The sequence below is a fragment of the Pinus tabuliformis genome, chromosome 7 (genome assembly GCF_031772625.1).
Source record: "Pinus tabuliformis cultivar Carrire ecotype Pingquan chromosome 7, CPIR1, whole genome shotgun sequence".
Taxonomy (NCBI): Eukaryota; Viridiplantae; Streptophyta; class Pinopsida; order Pinales; family Pinaceae; genus Pinus; species Pinus tabuliformis.
In genome coordinates this window covers 1,985,625,152-1,985,648,943 of record NC_142293.1, presented here as the reverse complement: position 1 = coordinate 1,985,648,943, position 23,792 = coordinate 1,985,625,152, and positions in this window count along the sequence as shown.

Genomic DNA, 23,792 nt, shown 5'->3' with positions numbered 1-23,792 from the left:
CTAGTTTATGAGATTGGATTACATTGATGCTCCTCTCTTAAATTATCAGTCATTAATACTTGTTATTCTAATCATCTATAAACGTTTTTTTCCTTCAGCCATCTTTCCTCCAAATCTCCCAATCATTCAAAGCACTTGTGACTTTCATTCTTTGTACAAACTTCTTATTGGAGCTATGATCTCATTTGTTTAATTGCTATACTCCATTCCCTATGGTTTTGAAGATCACCCAACCAATTTATCCGTAGACCTAAATCTGGCAACCTAAACTCAATTGCACAAAAAATTCTACTAACATGACCATAGGGTAGTTGAATTTTACCGAGAGATCCCTCTCCGGGTTGAAGGGTCAGCTTCAATCTAAAAGAGGTTATGAGCTCACCTTAGTTTTTTTCCATGTAGCTAGTTTTTCCCTAAGTGATAACACACTCATCATTCGAACTATATCATGAATTTAAAATGAGCTTTTTATTAAGAATTTTGTTTCCTCTCCTTTGCAATACAAGTCATAACCTCTGATGATAAACCATTGTATTTGACCCTCATTTTCAATGTTGTAGTCACTATATGGTATTTATATTATTTTTTTAGTTCTCGTGTTGTTACAAAATTCATTGAGAACAACAAATCCAATAAATCATTCACATTTTTTTACTATGGCTCGACTTACAGAATTGAGATTCATGCTTTGGTTGCAAACAACGAACAATATAGGAAATGATAAAAGAAAAATTGGTCACATAACTTCAAAGGATGTTACATTTTTTCTCTCCACATAGCTCATGGATACCAAGAATGATGATGTTAGAGTTTTCATTTCCCTTTACACACTCCATATTTTTTACATTTTCATGTGCCTGTCTACCTACCTTCAATTTTAATTTCTAGTTTTTGGTGTGTGTGTGTGTGTGTGTGTGTGTCTATATATATATATATATATATATATATATATATATATATATATATATATGGTCCAAAATTTATAATTTCTTGGGACTATGTACCGTAGAATTATGTAGTTTATATAATAAAAAGTTGTGCCTTTTATTATAGAATCTGATAGGGGATGGAAAGATTACACACACTTTTTATTACCCAAAAATATAAAAACCCATTCTTCCGAAGGGTTCATGTCAAAAAGAAAAACAAATTTGTTTCTTGATTCTTCAAGTTTTTTTTTATATGGTAACCTTGTTCCTTGATGTTTTTAGGATCTTGAAGTTTTTTAAAGGTTTAGCCTCAAAATTGTTTATGCAAGATGCAAAAATTAAACTCAATAGTTGGCGTAGTCTTGACCAGAAAGGAATATTGTGTAGAGCGAATGATAATGACAAAGAGAAAACTCAATGTCAATGATCTAAGGGATTGAGTATAGGAAGAAGAAATTATAAACAAGATGACAATAATGAATCTGAGGTGAAGTTGATGGAAGAGGCACTAGTCAAGCCTACATCTACCAAAGAACTTGGCGATAGGAAGAATAAGGACAAGTAAGGTTTTTCCCTCATCAATGATACAGTAAGCGAGGAGGGAAGAAAAAACATTATCTCAATCACCAATTCAGATGGTGCACTGAACAATTTAAAATATTGATATGATTCCCATTCATTATTATAGCTCATATAGTTTCTTTTTAAGCTTTTTAATCTTGAATTGAAAGATGATGACCACATGGCACTAGCCTCCGAAATAAAAGCTATAATGCATGATATTGATGCCACCGGAGTAAGGATTGAGATGCCTTTCACAGCCTTCATAAATGACCTCTATCCTACCTACTATCACTACCATGAATCTCTACAAGGAAGTGGATAGATGAAAAGTATAACATTTGATGCCTTGGTTATGAAGGTTTCAGAAAGAGAAAAATCCTTTGGAAAGAACAATAGAGCATCAAAATCAATTAAAGAAATTCTATATCTGGCTTAAAAAGGAAAGATAAATTATTCTTGAGGAAGCAACAAAAACCGAGGACATGGGAGTAATAACATTAGACAAATGGGGATAGAAAAATCATATAGAGAGAGTGGATCTACATTGTGTCCATTGTGGCAGAAGAGGACATGAAGCTAAAAAGTGTAGAATTCCATTGGAGGAGATCAAAGAACAAGTAGAAAAAGATAGCTCCAGAAAAAGAAAAAGCTAATGCACCAAAATATGTTCATTATGTTGTTTCTTACTATAATATTACTTTCGATGAATATGTGTTTAACATTGCATTTTCTTCTTGGAGATACACATGGCTTCTTGACACATATGGCACTTGCCACATGACATTTTTTAGAGAGAAATATTTGAGTAGTTTGATGAAAACATAGATGGTGTGGTATACTTTGTTGATAGGTCCAGTCTCAAGCCTTTAGGGATTGGAATAATAAGACTCAAGGTACCTGGACTTTTATAGGTTTTCCTACATGATTTTTTATATCTTTCTCAATTGCGAAGGAACCTACTATCCCTTGTGAATATACACCAACAAGGTCATTCCATCCACATTTATGATGGAAAGGTTGAGATAAGGAGCACTTCTAACAACAAAATTGTGAGGATTGGAGAGGATGAAGATTGTTTCTGGAAGTTAAACAAGACATCCACATCTTTTGCACAACATTCATCTCATATCATTGAGGATAATGAAGGTACATGTTGATAATGCTCGACCTGCCAACATTTCACAGGATCTCCCAGGAGATAAGTCCCAACTAGACATCAAACGATTTGGATTGGTAGTCCCAGCAGTGGGTAGTAAAGTTATGCTTTAACTGCAATAACGCTCATAGATAAGCAATATATCCTTGTCGAAAGAAAGTGTGTGACCTGGCAGGAAGTCAAGAGAGATGCATGGGGAGGTTCTAACACACAGAGGGGGAAATGAAGTGTATCCCTTAGAAGCATGTAATAGTATGCAGCTTGAAAGGAACACACAAGCTGGATGACATCACAAATAGTCGACAATCTAAAGTGATACATTAAACCAACAACACACTTCAATAAGATTCATACAATCACATACAGAATAGTCCATACATCAATTCATAAGTAAAACTACATGTATTTCTAATGTAACCAGAATAGTCGAACTACAATAAGAACATATGCATGAGACATGTTGCCTCTGTTATATTATATAAAGTGAAAGTTCCATCCATACATACAACCATGACAGCCACTAGCCCCAATATTGGGATGCTACAATCAACACCACCTGCTCCTTCAAATATATGTGCTTGCTCTGCACTGTGGAGAAGCCAAGGCTCGTCACAATACTCTCCAAGCCCTCTTTAAGCAATTCCTAGAAAAATCGTGGCTCCCAAAATCCCCTACAATGAGTTAGGATCTTATATATATATAGCAAAGTGTGGGGTTACCCTTGAAATTCCCCTTTGCGACTCTTCAACCACCCTCATGACTCTTCAACTTACACATGATTGTCTACATTCCACTATTGACACTTGGTCTTTCACTTTACAACATGTTTACAATACATTCTACACATGTACCCATGTGAGACAAAAATGGGCTTGAGTAAGCCATACAAGACATCCTCTTGGCAATCGTTGGGGGCGAACTGACGCCAAGCTTGGTAGTCTATTATGGTGTCCATGTAATCATGGTGACATCCTTCTGAAACCAAACTCTTGCTTTTGTAGCATCTGGGTACACTGATCTTGCACCTCTGTCCAACTCGTCATGTAGCATGCACATCATAGTCTTGAGTGTATCCAGACCAACAACATACTTGTGCATAGAGTCTACGCTCATTCGAAAATCTGCGTTGGTGTCTATGTACATCAACTACACGAAGTACATGTCTATCTCCAGTCAGACTTGGCTCCTTTCTTTCGCCTCGGTGAGTGTGCCAATGGATGGGATCGCATGTGTGTGCACAATAACATCCATGCTCTTGAACAGTCGTGCATGTGAATCCTTTAAGCTGGTGATGAGCTACGGGAGTTCCTCATAGTTCTGGATCTAACTTTGGATATGTGCCTTTAGTTCTACTTCCCTTGGCTTCATCATATTTGGCAAGTAAAATAGGGCTCCCTTGTACCTCATTCTCCATGTTTGCATATTGTCAAAAACAGTGTGTATGTTAGTCAGTGTGCTTGCACTCCTAGCACAACATTGCTACCAACCATTAGCATGGACAACTGACTTAATCACGGTGAGGTGATTAAGTCTCGAGATGTGATACTTCATTAAGCATAGATTTCTTCAACTTTGCTATGGCGGATATTGTAGCTTGTCCTATTCTCTGCTTGGCCTCCTACAATTCCTTAGCCATGTGCTCATTCTCAACTATCAAGAATCTCAAACTTGTGTTGGTGGCCTCGACATATTCCTTCGTAGAATTGTCCAATGAAGCTAGATGTCTATGCACATCAGACATGATCACTCGTTCTTGAAATTGTGCAGGAGATGCATGGATATCTGGAGTGAGAATTATGCGCGACTACATAATTGTTTCTTGTGACTCGTCAGAGGATATGTTGTGCACATCTGCTTCCAGATTATCTTCAAGGATGAAAGTGTCTCCTTGATCAGTTGGGACATGTTCTTCTTTTGAATGTGGTGAAGCCTGTGGAGTGACCTCTTGTTCCTTAGGTATGAGTTCTGCATCTTGATCTTGTTCCAGCCGAACCATATCCATGTCCATTTGCACCAACATCTATTCAATATCCTGAGTAAAGTCTTGCTCCTACGACTGCTCACCCTGTCTGCTATTTTCCAGTTGTTTTTCTTCTTTAACCTGTATCTTTTCATTTTTGTCAATGTGTGCACATTGTGTTTCCTATTGTTCCTGTTCCTGTTGTGCTTTCTTCTCCCTTCTTTGAAGCTCTTGTTCTTACCTTAGTTGCTTCTCTACCTCCTTCAACTTCTGCTCTACCTCCTCTAGTCTTTTCTTTTCCCTTTCTCTTTAAGCAATCCTTATGTTTCCTTGTTGCCTCCTTGCTTCAATCTCCAAAGCTTCTGTTTATACAAGTGGATCTTCCTTGAACTTATAGCTTTGCTCCGCATCTAGGTTGTCAGAAATCTTCCTTTTGCCTTTGTCTTGCACATGTCTGCTACTCTCTACTACTGTTGTAGGTGTTTCCATGTCAAGTGTTGTTGCCTTGTTCTACAGCCACTTTGACTAGTTCATTGAGCCTTGAGCAGTTGTAGAAATATCTCCATGGGTCTTCCTCAAGCCAATGACATGCCCCGTGGATCCAAGGATGATGCACTCTCGTATAGTGGTCCTTCACTACCATGTGCGGTTCATATAGATTGAAACTTTTGGTGCTGAAGGTGAATCTCTTGAATTCCTCCATCTTGGCATCAGGATTCTTGAGACTCTAGATCTCATACAACCTAATGCGCAATGGAAGAGTGGGCCAAGGTGCCTTCTTCTTTGTGCGTAGTCTCATTGACAACCCTATTGGGATGTGGTATGCAACCTCTTGCATGACCAACTTGTCCATGGAAAACTTAGGTAACACATGTGGAGCTTTCTCCACGCTGTACATCCATATGAACGTGCCAAGGGGTGAGGCATACCAATCTGTTATGTTAACCAATTCCTCCATCACTTCCTATGATATGCAAGGTGGATCCTACTCAAAGATCATCCTATACATCAGGGTGACAAAGTGGTCTGATAGTTTTTGTATAAATCCATGGAAACTACACTCGAAGAGCAACTTGCAATAGATGTGTACAGAGTGTTCTGAAGGTGTCCATTTCCAACCCAGGCCAGGGAACTGTTGATGGGCATAAATTGCATCAAGAAAGCATGCATACATGAAATGTTTCACTTGTTGAACCTTGGGAAGATGTCAGGAATTTTTTACTTTCCCCTTCAATTGGAGATCCAACATGTCATACCAGTTCAAAGGTCTTCCTTCGTTCACCAGCTGATCCAACACAATCACCCAACTCTGCAGGAAGGTCTCTTCACTCTCTTGGCCATATAAGCGACATGCGAATATCATCAAGAACTGATTATAATTCTACAGTTTCTTTGTATTTTATACCTGGTTGGGTGTCATCTTGAAATTAGACGGCTCTCTTACTCAACTCTTCATGATGTCTCTTGACTTCACATTGTTGCTAGGATTGGTGAAGAGTGCATCCATTTTGTTCACCTGTTGCGGCAAGTGATACATCTTCTAAAAGTTCTCTGCCCTGAAGGTAGCAAGTTATGTTCCACAGATAGTCCTTAGCCTAATTGTCTCAAGATTAGTATGGGAAACAATCCATTGGATCATGTATGCACATGGAACTGTACGAAACCTGCATGCAACCTGGTACAACCCTCGCTTGTGTATGTTGACATCTACTCTACGGTCCTACAGATTCTGATCAAATGTACCTAAAAATATGTCATTGATGTCTCGCCATGTGATCTTGATCTCCTTTCCTATGAGAAATTTAGTATCTTCATAGATGGCCAAGCCCATAGACACTTGCTTGACCACATCTCCAGTTGTGCTCTCTATGGTGTCATTTGACCCTGCTCTCCTGGAATCCATTGTATCTATACTTTTGAGAGACTGATAAAGAATTGTGATACCTAGATATAGAGAAACACTGATGGAAAGAAAAATGTCATGTGAAAACCAAAAGAAACTTAAGGATTGAGATGCAACAATCCTAGGTGACTGCTTGGCAAAATTGCACAGTTTTCTCTAGGAGAGGTTGGGAGACTAACTCCTAGAACTACAAAAAGCGCATTCCAGGCTACCAATGAGATAACTCACTACTGAAACTACATAGAGCATAGTGCATCTTGGCCTGCTGAGAACTAGAACTTCGCAGTGTGCAGTTTTAGTCAGCATGACTCCTACTCGAGAAATTGTACTGCGCAATCCTGGCAGCCATCTGAGGCACTGTCTCTCAAAACTATGCAAATCATATCCTGGTAGGCCAGTGTGTGGCAAGCTCTGTGCAGTTAATGGGAGAAAAGAAAGGCCTTCCATCCCAGATATGCGCAATGTAAGACAAGCAAGGCAAGATCTGGGCCAAGGCAGCTCAGACCTGTCGACGAGTGACTAAAAATCAGTAAGGACAGAATGCATGTGAAATGATGGGTGTGCACATGAATGAATAATCATGCATGAAATCAGTAAGTGCAAGATTTAGTAATATGGGAAAACGATGAAGTGTGTGAAGCGATTCGTCGTAACACCAACCGTCAGTGCCAAAATAATGTCTTTCATGCGACAACAAGAAAATGCAATGAAAAAATCAAAACAATGCTTCTACAAGATAACATGCATCGAAATGACAACAAGAATTCAATAAAACCAAACAAAAAAGATTCACACAAACCAAAATGTAAAGAGACAGAACAACAACAAAAGACATGAAAAGCAAACATACCCGGAAAAAGATGTGTTGAGTGTACCAAAGGTTCCTAGATCCGTTGGGCATGCTAGAGCACCAAGATCGAAGGGAATAATGAGCTCTAAAGTGTAAAATAAATAGTTTTGACAAGATCAAGGCTTATGACGTGCATGCCACAAATGTAGGAAAAAGTGACACTTGGCGAGATATTTCTAAAACAAATTTTTCATGTAACCCCGAGCTACCAAAAATGGATCCCAAAAATCTAGGGATGCTTTTTTCTTTTTTCTTTTTCCTTTTTCAGGAAAAAACTTTCCATGCATGCAAGGAAAGATTGTGCAGTTCTAGATGGAACCAGCAACCTATCATCACATGAAACAATCAACAAGACATGGGATGACTCCTGCACATTATCTGGGCTGAGTGGCTCTATGTGCCCCTTAAGATCTGCACATTTTATGAACTGAAGCCAAGGATGCCAGTCAAAACTGTGCAAATTTTGAGACCAAGCCTGATGATGGGCTACTCTATGCAGTTTTCTTAGAGAAGGCATCCAACCTGCTCTACGCAATTCTAGAGACCAGTGTTGGCTTCCAGGATTTACTACGTAATTCTAGAGAGAAAGGCTTGTTGCCCTCTAGTGCTGCATAGTTTTCCATGTCAGCACAAGAACTGGTTTGAGACCAAGTGATGGGATATTAGCTTGTGGGTGAAAGACAAACAAATTATCAAACACAAGCTGATAAGCAAAAGAAAGCTCAACTGAAAGCATAATTAACTCGGTAGTGCAAGACATGTGGCTAAGGATGTTTGGTAGGGGGAGGCTCCAAAACGAAGCGAAGGAAAAATTTTGGAGGGTGGTTGTATCCACTACAACATTGGTGACAACTAGTAGAAGTCCAACTCGCTGTATGGACCTTGTTCTTGAAAAGCGAGTCTAACTCCTCCGCAACTATTGTTCGATTCTTCGATCATCATGCCTTCAACACTAATATTAAGTTAAATATATAGTCCCTTACTATTCTCTTGAATGGTCAGCACACATTCCAAGCCAAGTAAAATCACTTGTTTTGATTGGGGATAAGGGTTACATTGGTACACAAGTAATAAAGATGTCAGAGTCTTAGTTTCATCTCTAGTGTTGCTTCACTACCAACAGGTCTAGAAAGTACCCAAGCAGAGTCACACAGGGACACAAGCATCGCTTCGCTGCCAGTGAGCCTGGTCAGTACCCCAGTGGAGTTACTTGCATCACCTCTCTACTCAGGAAGCCTTTCTCTTCTTTCACCTTATTCATTTTTCAGTTTTTCATTTTTCAAATAACTATGGATAAGAACTTATTTATTTCCAAGGCAGAAGAGGGATCCCAACCTATTGAGAGCAGAAGAGGTTGTCACTTCAGAGAAGTGCTTTATATATAGATCTGATACTACTTGTTAAGGTTTTCCCCCTCACTTTACTCTACTTGACTGAGTTGACAAGGGTTAACCCTAAAGAATTGATTAGAGTAGGTGGTACTAGTTAAAGTGCAAGCGTCATGTTTTCACCAAGACTCACTTGAACAGAAAATATTTTCCATCGAGGTATCATCTACTAAAGCCAACAATTCCTTTCATAAAGAGAGAGGACAACATATAACCAATTTTTTATAGTAGTACAAGTCCTCTTATACTTTACCTTTCTTTTCTCGAGAGCCACACATGATTTCATGTAGAATAACATACGGATGTAAACAAGCAAAAAAAAACAATAAAGCAAAGAGAAGAAGGAAATGTAAAAGCAAAGCAAGTAAGAAAATCAAGAAAGTAAGCAAGAAAACAAATAAAGTAAGAAGGCAAACATGCATGCAAGAAAACAAGACACAAAGAAAACACTACTCCTAGTCCTAACCTAATGGTGCATGGGCTTGATCACGTGAAGTGATATTTCCAATGTAGCCATTGGCGCATTGGTTGACCCATGTTGTTGAAGGCACGGGTTGTGAAAAGGATAGTCATGTGAGCCATCAAACATGAAATATATAACAGTGAAGACCAACACACTCCAAGTTTAAACGCGTCCACAGAAATGAAAAGAGTGAAAGAACAAGACAAACACTCTACAAACTTAGTATGATTTTGTGACGTACTGTGTGCAGACGATAATCATGCATTCTATTTTTACCATGATAGAGGAGCGAATATGAGAAAGATAGACAACTTACGATTTGAAAGTGTGGTCGTTGTGTATGGCTCCTCCAATGCATGAGCGATGGCATCATGTGATTCAGTTGGAGGAAGAAAAATATGTGTATTGGATTGATATTTAGTGCATACAGACGAGTGATAAGGAGACTAGGGTGGTTCAACAATTTCTTGATTGGAAGTGAAACTAACCTCAGGACGGTGATGGCCTGACATAAACATCAGATCAGGGTGAAGTGTCTTGACAACTTTCGTGGTTTCAACTTCATCGATAGATAGATCATCATAAATGGCTAGCTTTGAAATATTAACAAGGATTGAATCATCATTGTGATCGAATACAAGAGTAAAGAGATCATGACAGCTATAATCAGAAAAATCAATGAGTTCATTGGAATCTTCATGATATGATAAATCATAAAAAAGGGTAGATGAGAAGCAAGAATGTTCACCCTCTGTGTTTTTGAAAATGAAAAATGAAATGTTGAGTGGATTCTCAAATGCATATGTGTCCTCTCCGTTAAGTAATGATAGACTGACATCCAGTTCATTATGTGAATGGTTGGAGATAGATGAATCTAGGATTGTATCGTCACACAAAAAATAAACAATGGAAGAATCACCAAAGATGTCAAGAAAAAGTGGATGATTTGCGAATAGAAGGACATCATCCTTCACTATAGGTCCCTCGTCAAATTCCCACACATAATCATAATAAACGATAGCACAGGTTGGTTGGTCAACACCAAATTTGTCGACAACTTGATCCTTGTGAACAATAAGTGTGGAGTTTGGAATGGGAGAACACAACACCGTACAATCTGGAGGATCAACATAATGCAGGGATAGAGGTTGAGGAACTAAATCCACGTGACAATCAACAATATTGTCAGCAAAATATGCGTAGAGATCTAGAGTAGGTAGGGTGGGAGGATGTGACAGTTCAATTGATAGATGCGCACCTTCTCTCGCCTCACACTATGGGGCCAGAGCTATTTGATGAGATGAGGATGGATAGTCACTTGTGGCAGTGACCATGTCCGCCTTGGATTTGGAAGCTCTAACACCGAGGTAGTCTAGGAGGGGTTCGAATGATTCTAAGGTATGTAGATTCTCAGATATGTGAAAAAGATACTGAAATCTTCCATTGAGAAATTCCCAATCAACTTCATCCTCGGGGAATTGGTAGGCCAAATTATGAAAACAATACCAAAATTGCGCCACAGATTAATCTGGACCTTTCTGTAATGATATAATGTTTTATTAATTTCTTGATGTTCAAAGTTATGGAAAGAATGACATAACTCTAAACCAAGGTGACCAAATGAGTGAATAGATCTTTCAGGCAGTGTGTTAAGCCATTCCAATAGATGCCCAGGAAGCATGAATGCAAATAATGTGAAGATCACATAATCCTCTTGGGATTTGATGTGTTCACATAGATTAGAAAAAGAAAGACTATGCTTATCCCAAGTTGTTAAGCCTTCACTTGCATATGTGTTATGTGACAAGATATTCTAAAACTCCTCTGACATTTCAAATTCATCTCCATAAGACAAACATCTCGGAGGACGAAGAGTAACATAAGACATCATAGATGAGTGAATATTCAAAACATATTTGAGAGCTCAGCTAGTCATCTGGCCCTCTTTCTAGAACCATAAATGTTGACGGTGTTGGACTTGCCAACATGTCAGGGGATTTCCATGAAAGAAGTCCCAAATTGACCTCAAACAGTTTGGAGTGAGAGTCCCAGCAGCGAGTAGTAAAGTTATCCCTTGACTATGATAGCATGAAGAGGTAAGCAAGATATCCTTGTCAGAAGTAAGTGTGTGACCTGGTAGGAATTGAGGAGAGATGCATGGGGAGGTTCTAACACATGGAGGGGCAAAATAAGTGTATCCCTTAGAATCCTTTTATAGTACATAGCTTGAAAGGAACACATGAGCTAGATTACATCACAAACTAGAAAGAAAATTAGTCAACAATCCAAATTGATACCTTAAACCAACAACATGCTTCAGTAAGATTCATACAATCACATATGGGATAGTCCATACATCAATGTGTAAGTAAAACTACATACATTTCTAAAGTAACCAAAATAGTCAAACTAAAATAACAACATATGCATGAAACGTGCTCGCCTTTTTTTATTATATAATGTGAAAGTTCCATCCATACTTACAACCATGATAGAAACTAGCCCCAATAGTGGAACGTTACAATAAATAATGCCTTCTTCTCCAGAGAGATGTGCTCGCTCTTCATTCTGGAGGAGCCAAGGCTTATCACACTACTCTCCAAGCCCTCTCTACACAATGCCTAACAAAACCTTGGCTGCCAAAACTCCCTACAATGAGTTATGACGTTCTATATATAGCAAAGGGTGGGGTGACACTTGACAATCCCCTTTGTGACTCTTCAACTACCCTCATGAATATTCAACTTACACATGACTATTTACATTCCATTATTGACACTTGGTCTTTCAATTTACAACATGTTTACAATACATTCTTCACATGTACCCATGTGAAACAAAAATGGGCTTCAGTAAGCCATACAAGACATCACTGAGACTCAGACATTTGTGGAAAGACTAACTCGTCGACATCCTCTTGGTGACTTTTGGTGGTGAACTGATTCTAATCTTGGTATTATGCTATGGTGTCCACATACTCCATGGTGACATCCTTGTTAAAGAAAACTCTTACCTCCATAGCATCCAGGTACATTGATCTTCCACCTTTGTCCAACTCGTCATGTAGCATGCATGTCATAGGCTTGAGCGAGCTAGACCAACAACATACTTGTGAATAGTGTTTGTGCTCATCTGCAAATCTGCGTTGATGGCTATGTGCATCAATTGCTCTAGGTACATGTCTAGCTTCAGCTAGACTTGGCTCTTTTCTTTTGCCTCAGTGAGTGTGCCAATGGATGGGATTGCATGCTTGTGTACAATGACATCCATGCTCCTGAACACTTATTCACGTGAAGCTTGTAAGTTGTTGATGAGTTGCGAGAGTTCCTCATAGTTCTAAATCTGACTTTGGATGCATGGCTTCAAGTCTACTTCCCTTGGCTTCATCATCTTTGGAAAGTACAACAGGGCTCCCTTGTACCTCATTGTCCATGTCTACATGCAGTCGACATCAGTGTGTATGTCTATGACTGTGCTTGCTCTCGTAGCACAAAGTTGCTTCCAGCCATTAAGATGGAAAACTAACTTATGCACAGTGACGAATATGAAGTAGAACTTCCACATGATTGTATCGAGAGCAGATACTTCATTAAGTATCACTTTCTTCAACTCTCTTCTAGAGAACGTTGTAGCTTTTCCTTTTCTCTGCTTGGCCTATTGCAATTTCTTAGCCATGCACACATTCTCAGCTATCAAGAAGGTCACACTTGAGCTGGTGGCCTTGGCATATGATTTTCTAGAATCGTCCAATGCAACTGGATATTTGCGCACATTGACCACGATCACCCGTTCTTGAAAATGGGCAGGAGATACATGGACGTTTGGAGTAGGAATTATGCACGATTTCATAACTCTTTGTTGTGACTTGTCAAAGGATATGTTTTGCACATTTGCTTCTGAATTGTCTTCAAGGATGATAGTGTCTCCTTGATCACTTGGACTTGCTATCCTTCTGGATGTGGTGAAGCCTGTGGAGTGACCTCTAGCTCCTTAGGAATGAGCTCTGTTTCCTGATCTTGTTCTGGTTGAACCATATCCATTTCCATCTATTACAACATCTTTTCAATCTCCTGAGAAAATTCTTGCTCCTGCGATTGCTCACCCTATCTTCTATTTTCCATTTTTTCTGCTTCTTTAACATGTATCTGCAAAGTTTCATCAATGTGAGCACACTGTGTTTCCTTCTATTCCTATTCCTACTGCACTTCATTCTCCTTTTTGTGTAGCTCTTGTTCTTCCCTTAGTTGTTGCTCTACCTACTGTAACTTCTTCTCTGCCTCCTCGAGTCTTTGCTTCTCCCTCTGTCTTTGCGTAATCCTTATGTTTCGTTGTTTCCTCTTTGCTTCAAACTGCAAAGCTTCTCTTTCTACAAGTGGATCTTCCTTGAACTTGTAGCTTTTCTCCACCTTTGCACTATCAGAATTCTTCCTTTTTACTTTACCTTTTGCAAGACTAATTCTCTCTCCTACTACTATAGTTACTTCCCTATCAAGTGTTGTTGCCTTGTGCGCTACTAACCATTATACAACATGAAAGTTATATGTTCTTTTTGAATTATAGTGAACAACCATTCCATAACTCCAATTCTAGAGCATGTTGAAAACTTGGTTTGGTTCATTCATATTTGTGTGGTCCCATGCCTATACCTTCTACAAATAGAAATAAATGCATTTTTTCATTTATTAATGATTGCATTAGAATGTGTTAGGTATTTTTGTTGAAATACACGTATAAATAATTTAAATCGTTTAAAAAGTTCATGTATGGATTGAAAATGAATCACAAACTAAGGTTGGTGTCCTTCATACTAATAATGGAAAATAATATACTAGTAATGACTTTGATTCTTATCTCTGACAACATGGGATACAACATCAGACTACAATTCCATACAATTCTCAAGAAAATGGTGTAGTTGAAAGGATGAATCAAACATTGATGAATATGGTTCTATTGATGGCACTAGAAACTACCAACATACAGGGGATCTCCCTGATATGAAATCTCAATTACACCTCATACCAGTGTAGGAGCCCCATCCATAATATATATCCAGACAACCACAATCTTAAAGATTTTCGTTGGCTACAATGGTTAGCATAAGATAGAAACGCACATATACTTTTGAATGAGAAGTAAGTAAGCCTTATGAAATTTTTAATTACAATATGTATCAAACGTCTTTCGCTAGGAGCGAAGAGGAAATGAGTTTTTAAAAGAACATTACTAGTACTATCCTAAAAAATACACACGCATATACATATCAAAGAATCACTAACCATCTATCCAAATAGTTCACATAGACATATCAATCATTAAAGAAAATACAACACACATTAAACAAGATAAGCAACAAAGATAATGAAGTAGTTCAATTTATTTAGTACATAAGAACATAAACACATACACAAACATCTAATGAATAGTCTTACAATATTCACGATATACCCATGAAGGTATGTTTCCTCAATGACTTTCTATTCTTAAGAGAAAGTTCCAAGATACATCGTTATAGTGGTACACCACTATCTACAATAGTGGGCATTAAGCCACAACTTTCTCCTCAAAAGAATGATCTTCTCTCTAATTCCTAGTTGGAGAAGCCGAGGTGATTTTTTTTTTCTTGTGTAATAAGGCTTATTTTAGAACAAGAGGAACAACCTTTCATATCCCCATGAATCTTCACCTACGTTCATGACTCTTGGACTTCTAATATGATCTTTGGAATTCTAGAATACTTTTGGAATTTTCCTAGAGACTCCTTTGGCCATATGTGACTCTTGGACTTTTCAAATATTTGCATTTACAATATTATAAAAAATACATAATCATTTTCCACGTCATATTGTGGTGACAACAAGACAAGCCATTAAAATTGATTACTTGGAGTCTGATGACTTGTAACATGAACTTCTTTCAGAAGTGACGACACTGCCACTATGTCTTCAATACTTTGTACAGATCTTGAATTGTAGTCTCTTTCCACCCTTCAAAGGGCCTAGACATGTTATGGAGTCTTCATGGTCACTTTGATCATCACAATCCAACATTCCTTTAATTGTTGCAATAGGGAGCCTTTGTAGCTTTTCCTTCAAGAATGCATTCTCAAATAACTGCTTCTAGTAGATCTCCTCCAACGTCTTCTACCATGTTCACTAAGAATACCTGTAATTGAAGTTAGGAGAATAAATCAAAAGGAATACATGGATTCTTGTACATGATCAGGCTTCATACACTTTAAAATTATCATCAAAACATGAACAAGACCTAAAACTAACATATATACATCAGAACACCAGTTCACAAACATTCTCCAAGTGCAATAGGTGAAACATAAGTGATTGTGACAAATAAGTGTCATTTTTTGACCTGAAAATGTGTTGTGGCACAAAATTGTGCTATACTTAACGTACACAATATGATGGCACTTAAGAAGGATCATGGACACAGGAAACATTTCTAATTTCATTAAACAACAATTGACGACCAAAATCAAAACTTCTCATGGTAGAAGGTAGGCTCCAAAATTCAAATGTTGAAAAATTTCAGCCTGCTTGTCTAGGTTTAGATTTGTAGCACAAAGATTAGCACATAAATAATTATCGACACATCATAAGAATTACCTTAGCTTCATCACTTATCCCAGTTAAAAACATGGGTTTTATTATTCGTTTATTTGCTTGAACACATTGAAAGACTTGTCGAAGGTTAACTATTTTGATTGGGAAAGGATAGTAAATATACCAAGCTTCTCATAATAAGAAATTAACCACATTTCCGTATGTTTCTCCACTACCATCGAGCCTATTTATTACTGTGGTGAAGTTACCTCAAGGAATCACAAGAATTGCATCACTTCTAGCAGGCCTCTTAAGTACCCTGATGAAGTTGCTTTCTTTATTTCTCTGCACAAGAAGCCTTTCTCTTCTTCACCCCTTTATTTTGATACGAATAGAATATGAAAAGGTACTTATTTATTTTGAAGGTGAAAGAGAGATATCCTCTTATTTTACTTTCAAGTGAGGTTATTAGTTCTTTAGGGATTCATATAATGTCTGAAATTGATATTCTCTGTTGACGTTTTCTCCTATCCTTTCTCTACTTAGTCAAGTCGACACATCAACAAACCATTGAGTATAATGCCAAGTCAAGAATGGAGATCCAAATATATGGGCATCATAGGTCCACAAACAATTTTCCAATCTGTATGAGTTACATTTTTCATCTAAACAATACTTGTCTTAAAAAATTTAGACCCAAACAAATAAGGAGACTTAACATATATGAAATAATTTTGGATGTTATAATCCCTTTTCCTTTCTACCACATTGTTATTTCAGGCCATACATACACTCTCACATAAGGTCTTATTTATGTACACTTATCAAGAAAAATGGAAAGAAAACAAGACATGACAAGGAAAACAAAAGAAAACAATGAAAGACATTTGTACATAGGTACGAAAATAGCCTACGGCTAACACTGGAAATAGCGCTTGAGATCTTGGCCATTGTCAAGAAGGGGATTAATCCTCCTAGCCACATATTTTAGTATTTAAGAACGGTAGACAAATATTTCAAGGATGGTTTAAGGTAAAATCCATAGAGATTGAAATTTGGTGTGCTTTCCTTTCTCTTCGTGGGCTTTGTCCCACTTCAGTACTAAGTCTCCCACACTGAAATCTTTGTTCCATGCCATTTTCTTGTCAAACCAATGCCTGATTTGATTTTGATGTAAGACAAAAATTCCCTTTCCTTTGAGCCTTTATTTCTCTATATTGGGAAGGGTCTCTATCCTACTATGAATAAGAAGACAAGTTTAACCTTGAGACTCCTGAGAAAATTCCAAGGGTCTAAACATATACATTCAATGGAAGGATAACTTGTTTTTCATCTATAAGGAAGTAGAGAGAATTTTTCAGATAGGGTTCTGGAATGACATGACCATCCCATAATGCATTCACCAAGCTGTTATGCAAGTTCCTATGCTCATAGAAAACAAATTTCTTGATTATATGGATTATATTCTTATTTGTAGACTGATCCAAATCGTTTCTTTGGGGGTAGTAGTTTGATGTGTGGTTTAAAAAAATTCCATTCTCTAATTCTAAATCATAAAGCTTAAACAAAAAAAATAAGTTGCATTATTAAAGACAAGTGATGTGAGAACACCGAACATGGTTATAATGTTATGTCTGAGAAACTAGATGAATTCTTGATCGTTAACTTATCTTAGTGGAATTGCCTCCATCCATCAAGTGAAATAGCCAGTTGTGGTTAATTTGTATCAGTGTTTCTTTGATGGATGAGGAAATATTTCACCAATAACATCCATTCCCCATTATTCAAATGGTTTCTCAACTATTATGGATAGTAATGGTGTGACTGACTTCTTATTATGACCATCACATATTTGACATATTGGGCACTTTCAGGGATAGGTGTGATCATGCTTAAATAATGTGGGTCAATAGTAACCAACCCTTGTCACCTTGTGAGAAGTGATATTTCCTACAAAGTGTCCACCAGTTGGTCCATCGTGAATATATTTTAGCACCATTTCTAAATCTGGTCAATCTAAACATCTAAGAAGGACACCACTATGCTGCTTTTGAAAAATCACACCATGCAAAAGTTGGTAGGATAAAAATTTAGGGTGTATTTCCCTCTTTCATTTAGTTGATAGATGTGAAGGAAATGTGTCATGCTCTAAGTATTTCTATATATATGCATATTAATGCATGTTTGTATTTGTAGAGTAAACTTGTTCAATACTGTACATTTAGATATCTTGTTCCCACATAGAAGAATTATCTGCTGATGAATCCCTTCCTTCTACTGTGAGCTGATAGAGACCATGGACTTTGATGGTATGAACTGACTTGAATTCAAGATAATATTCCTGCAAGAATGTCCTCCAGTTCATCCTCCTCTCATCTATCTCTTGTTGTACAAAGAGAGTTCTAACCGCTGGATGAGGAAAAATAGATAATAGTATGGGCTTTCAAGAGTGTTGTAGAGGCTGCAACACCCTCCAAAATTTTGGCCTACAATGGGATTTTGGAGCTTACTGTGGATCCTCTTACTGATCATTCCTTAGTCACTTATTGGTTAGTTGATGATTTCAAGCCCCCTTCTCAGATATCAAGTTTCGTTCACACTTTTATCTTTATATAACAAGTGTCGTTTTCGGCCATGGGAATTATCGCTTTTCATGCAAAGGGGAGTTTTGGTTTTCATCACAAGGTAATATTTGTGAAAATGAGTTGCTCGCATCACATATACATGCTTTTCACTCATTTCCAAGGTTTCACACACCATTAGACAAGTGCCATCATTATCCTCACAAAGTCCATCAACAAGATCGCACTTGTGCTAAGTTTCCACTAAGGTTGTTGCATTAAGAGAAATATGTTTTCATATGTTTTGGATGATCTATGTTTTATCACCAAGTATCCAAGTATGTGGCCAAAGTCAAGTTCTATCAATGTTCAGATTGGTTCCATTGATCCCACTCTTAGCTAAATTCTAAAGGATTCCTAGCAACCTAACCTCACCCACCCTTCTTAAACTGTGCACTTCGCATCTCCAACCCTCAATATTTTTCATTTCCTACTGAACCTACATAATGCGTAGAAATATGAGCCTCCAAAACTACGCAGATGCTTCCCCTAGTGTCCTTGCCTTAGTTGAAACTCACTCTCTCCAAAAACTCTGCAATTTTGTCCCTCAAGCCTCTCAACTGCCCAGTTCCCCTTGCCTCCTGAAACTGCATAGTTTTTCCTCCCAATCCCCATCCCAAAATAGCCATTGCCTGATTAAACTGCACAATTTTTTTTGTCAGTGGGCAGTGTGTAAATTTTTCCCTCAATGAGGACTATGTAGAAATTTCTCTTAGTCCATTATGAGCTACGCACTACACAGTCTCAGTGATCAAGATTGACCCTTGGATACTTGAATTTTGCAACTACGAAGTCACTAGGCCATCTCCCCTCACCTGTCATGCAATTCTGACCCAGTTCATGAATTCAAGTGCTTTATCTTAGGCTAGGGGTTTTCAGACTGATGTCATCTCGTCATGAATGAGTTGCAGATGTAGGTAATATCTTACAGTAGGGCAAGATGATCAAGAAGGAGATGGACAAGGAGGACATGCTAGATGACACTTAAGGAGTTAAGGAGAAAATATAATCATCATATAAGAATACCAAGGAACCCTAGGGTATGATAGAATATCACAGATTAGGACCGCATGAAGACTCCATCTGATTCACAACCCTTTGGAGGGTATGTACCAAAAACAAATCACATCTTTCATAAAGTTGAAAGGCACCTCTTAGTGTAGTATGAAGGATAGTTTGTCATCGTCATATCATTACATGAAGGGGAAACCTCCTTTACATTACACAAATGAACAACTCTTGGATGATACAAATGACAAGACCTCCTTTCTATATATAGGAGTCTAAGGCGTCCCAATATAATCAGAGCGTACATAAAAATAATATTGTAGGGGCGCAACAATAACAATAGTGGGGTCCTATGGGGCACAATAATAACAACATCAGGACTACATGGGCACCACAATATAATAAGGGGGTTGCACTAATAACAATAAGGGGCTACACTAATAGTATAGGGACTTAGCATGACCCTCTCCTTCAAAAAGTGTTGTCCTCAACACTTGATTAGTTTTTGATGCTTCTGTATAAAAGTCTCATCCTCCCATGTGGAATCTTCAATGGGTAAGTTCTTCCACTTTCTGAAATTGATCGACTTCATAGCTATCAAGTTCTTGTTTCCGTGAGCACTTTAGGTTCCAATATGATTTTTCCTTCCTCGTCAAGTTTCGGCAATATTGTTTGAACTGGGAGCTTGTCATATATAACCTTGTTTAAGCATGAAACATGGAGAACTCAGTGCACTCGAGAAGATACAGAAAGCTCCAATTTGTATGCCATATTACCAATATTTTGCAAAACCTTGTAAGGACCATAGTACTTTGGTCATAATTTATTATCCTTCTTATCTTGCTTGAGGTACATTTGTTTGTATGGTTGTAGCCGTAAAATTACCCAGTCGCCTACATAAAAAAAAAATTGGCTACGATGTTGATGTGCATGTTGTTTCATTTGATTCTATGAAAAAGTTAGGTTATCCTTTAAGAGTTGGAGAACTTGTTTTTGATGCTTGAGATGATCTTCCACTGCTTGAACCTCAAAATTATTTTCCAACACTTTTTGGAGTTTAGGAGAAATAGATGATTTCATTGTTTGAACCTATAGTGAACATAATTGTGCAATTACTCCTGGTTGTTCTTTATTTAGAATATTTTTCATGCCATTAGAGATGATTATCCTTCCTGGTTTCGCTATGATACCCCTTAATTCAAATTCCTTTCCTTCCCAAAAAAAAATCAAGAAACGTTGTTGAAAATCAAAAGTTATCGTACAATATCACAACCACCCATTGGAATGGAAAGCCTTGGACAATTCAAGACATATTCTCCCATGGATAGCTTGATATTATGGCACTTTCCAAGGCAATGTATGGTTCCTCCATTTGCAACCATTACTTGACACCCTGGTGCTGGACATAGGAAGCAATTCAAATCCTTGGCTATCTTACAATGAATAAAACTATGGGTACTACCCGAATCAATTAACATTATTAAGTTTTTCTTCTTGATATCTCCTTCTATCTTGAGAGTTTGAGGAGTGGTAATTTCTATCAATGAATTACAAGATATGGTTAGCTTCATTTCTTCTTTCTCTGGGATTTATTCCTGGTGTATATCCTCTTCTTTTGATTTTTTTGTTCGATTTATTCCTTCTCTTCTCCATCTATGTAAATTAATTTCTTCTCAGCACAGTTATAATCTTTAGTATATTTCTATCACAATTGTAACAAATCCCTTTTGCTATTTTTTCTTCCAATCGCTGTGGTGTCAACCTTGTAGGTGGTGGAAGGCTAGAAGCAACAACACTTCTATCTTTATAGTTATTATTGGTAGGCTTCCTTATTACCATAATTTTGTTTTCTATTTTTCTTGCCAACTTGTATGCCTTGTCCAATGAATCAGGTTCCCAAAGGCAAACCTCACATTGGATGTTATCCTTTCAATTCCCTATGAGGACTTCAATCCTATGCTTCTCTGGACTATCATTTACCCTTATATTCAATTTTTGAAAGTCCTCAATGTGCTCTTCCATTGAACCCTTTTGTTTGAGATTTATCAATTGGATAAAGAAGGTGTTGCTATTTGTATCCTCATAATGTGCTATCATTTCCTCCGTGAAAATTGACTAGGTGACAAATGGTTTACTAGAACAAAGCCCTCTATACTATACAAACTAAGTGGTTCTAAATATAAAGATGTAATACGCACCTTTTTTGGTAGTTGCACATCATTTCAACATATTGCTCCATCTATAGTATCCGTCTTACGGGATCCTTGTCATCAAACTTCCTCATATCAGTATTTGGAATATGGTGGGTATTTATTCCAAAGTTAGAGTCTATGAAAGCATGATTGACATTTCTTTTTTTCTCATCATCAGTTTCCTTTACTACCTTTTCACCATTAGGAAGCCTTTCTTGTAGCAAATTTGTCAAACCTTCCACTTCTTTCTTCAAATATTCAATCTCTTCCTTCTTCGAATCATGATTAACATTTCTTTTGTTCTCATTATGAGTTTTCTCTACTACCTTTTCGTCATTAGGAAGCCTTTCTTGTAGCAACTTTGTTAAACCTTCATTCCAACGTCCATGTCTTTCTTCCAATCTTCAATGTTGTCTTTCAAACCATCCATATTAGCTTTTGTAACTTTTTGTGAGAAGGAAATTTGTTTCACTTGGTCTCATAATTTTGATATATCATGTTGCATTTCTTCCTCTTCTTCATGTTTCATAGTAGAGCCTTCGGGTTGCTTACTAGGTGTTTCCATTTTCTTTCTTCGGGGCATCAACTAATGACAATTTTCTTCACTATTCCATTTTAATCACTTCAAACTAAGTTTTCAAACAAGACTTATGAAAATTTTTAAAAAGACTACACACCTTGTTTTATTTCGTAGGAGGTTGATATTGAATTTAATGTATCTCTGAAATTTTGGATCCCCAAGGTCTGAAAGTGAGTAATGTGGTATCCCTAGACATCCTATTTATAACACCACTAGTCTAATTGATATTATATTATCCAAGAAAGAGTTATGGCCAATCTCCAAAGATGACCTGATTATACACTTTTTCAGTAGAGCGAACTTGTACAAAGTGCCACGTGTCACTATTTCAACCTTTGGACCTGAAACCAATGCACAAAAAACTACAGTCCGTCCTCTTTATGTAATGTATTACGAAATTTCAATCCTATATTCAGAGAGAACATTATGACGATATTCCCAAGGTCACCTATTTGGGATGTAATTCAGGATCCTGCAAAAGCCCTAACTTCCTTGGATCATAGCTCTTGACATATAGCTAGACAAGCTCTAAAATACGGACATGAGGGTCATCAAGATTTCAGCTCAAATGGGTTTTTTTTAGCTATGGAAACATTGTCTAAAAAAATTTATAGCGAGAATTCCATGATGAACTTTTTGGAGCAGCAAAACCCTAGAATTCAATGTTCCGATACCAAATTTTATGCAACCAGCTCAAGGAAAGATAGAAAAGATATATTAACGACTTTAAAATCAGAATCTTCGAGGAGGCAACCTCCTTTATATTACACAAATGAAAAATTCTTGGATGATACAAATGACAAGGCCTCCTTTGTATATATAGGATTCTAAGGGGTCCCATATAATCAGAGTCTACATAATAATAATATTGTAGTGGCACAACAATAACAATAGTGGGTTTCTATGGAGCACAATAAATACAACATGGGGACTACATGGTCACAACAATACAATAAGGGGGTTGCAATAATAACAATAAGGGGCTACACTAATAGTATAGGGACCTAACACAATGACATGTATGGTTGAAAAAACTAAAAGCCATTCTATGTGTTTTATCTAAGTGTTTCAGTCCCTTTTGCAAGATAGGCAAGGTGTCGTATTTATGCATGTTGGTAGTTGCACTTTATGCATGAGCTCATTCTGGTGGTTTCAAGGGCTAATTTTTGTTTTTATGAGTTTTCCTAACCATATAAACAACTGTCGCACTCATTCATAAAGTATTGAGCATTGTTGCACAAGTGTCATCACAGTTGTCATAGAGTCTATCCTTAGTGTCACACTTGTTGAAATTGGTCACGAAGCAGGCACACACAAGTGAAAGTGTTGTTCACATGCCATGGGTGATCAATGTTGTTGAGTCGTCAAGTATTCTAAGTGTTAGGACATAGTCGAAGTTTCGTCACTTCACCTTTCAGCCTCACTAGTCCCATACTCAGTCTTTTCCAAAGAAGCTTCCTAGCCCTTCACCTTGGCTTCATCCAATTTTCCTGGACTACGCATTGCATAGTTCTAGTCAGCAGGTTGTGACCTTACCCCTTGGATTTGTGCAATGCGTAGTTCCTATCTCCCAGGACTGTTATGTTACGCAATTCCTGAGCCCAAGACCTAACCTTCC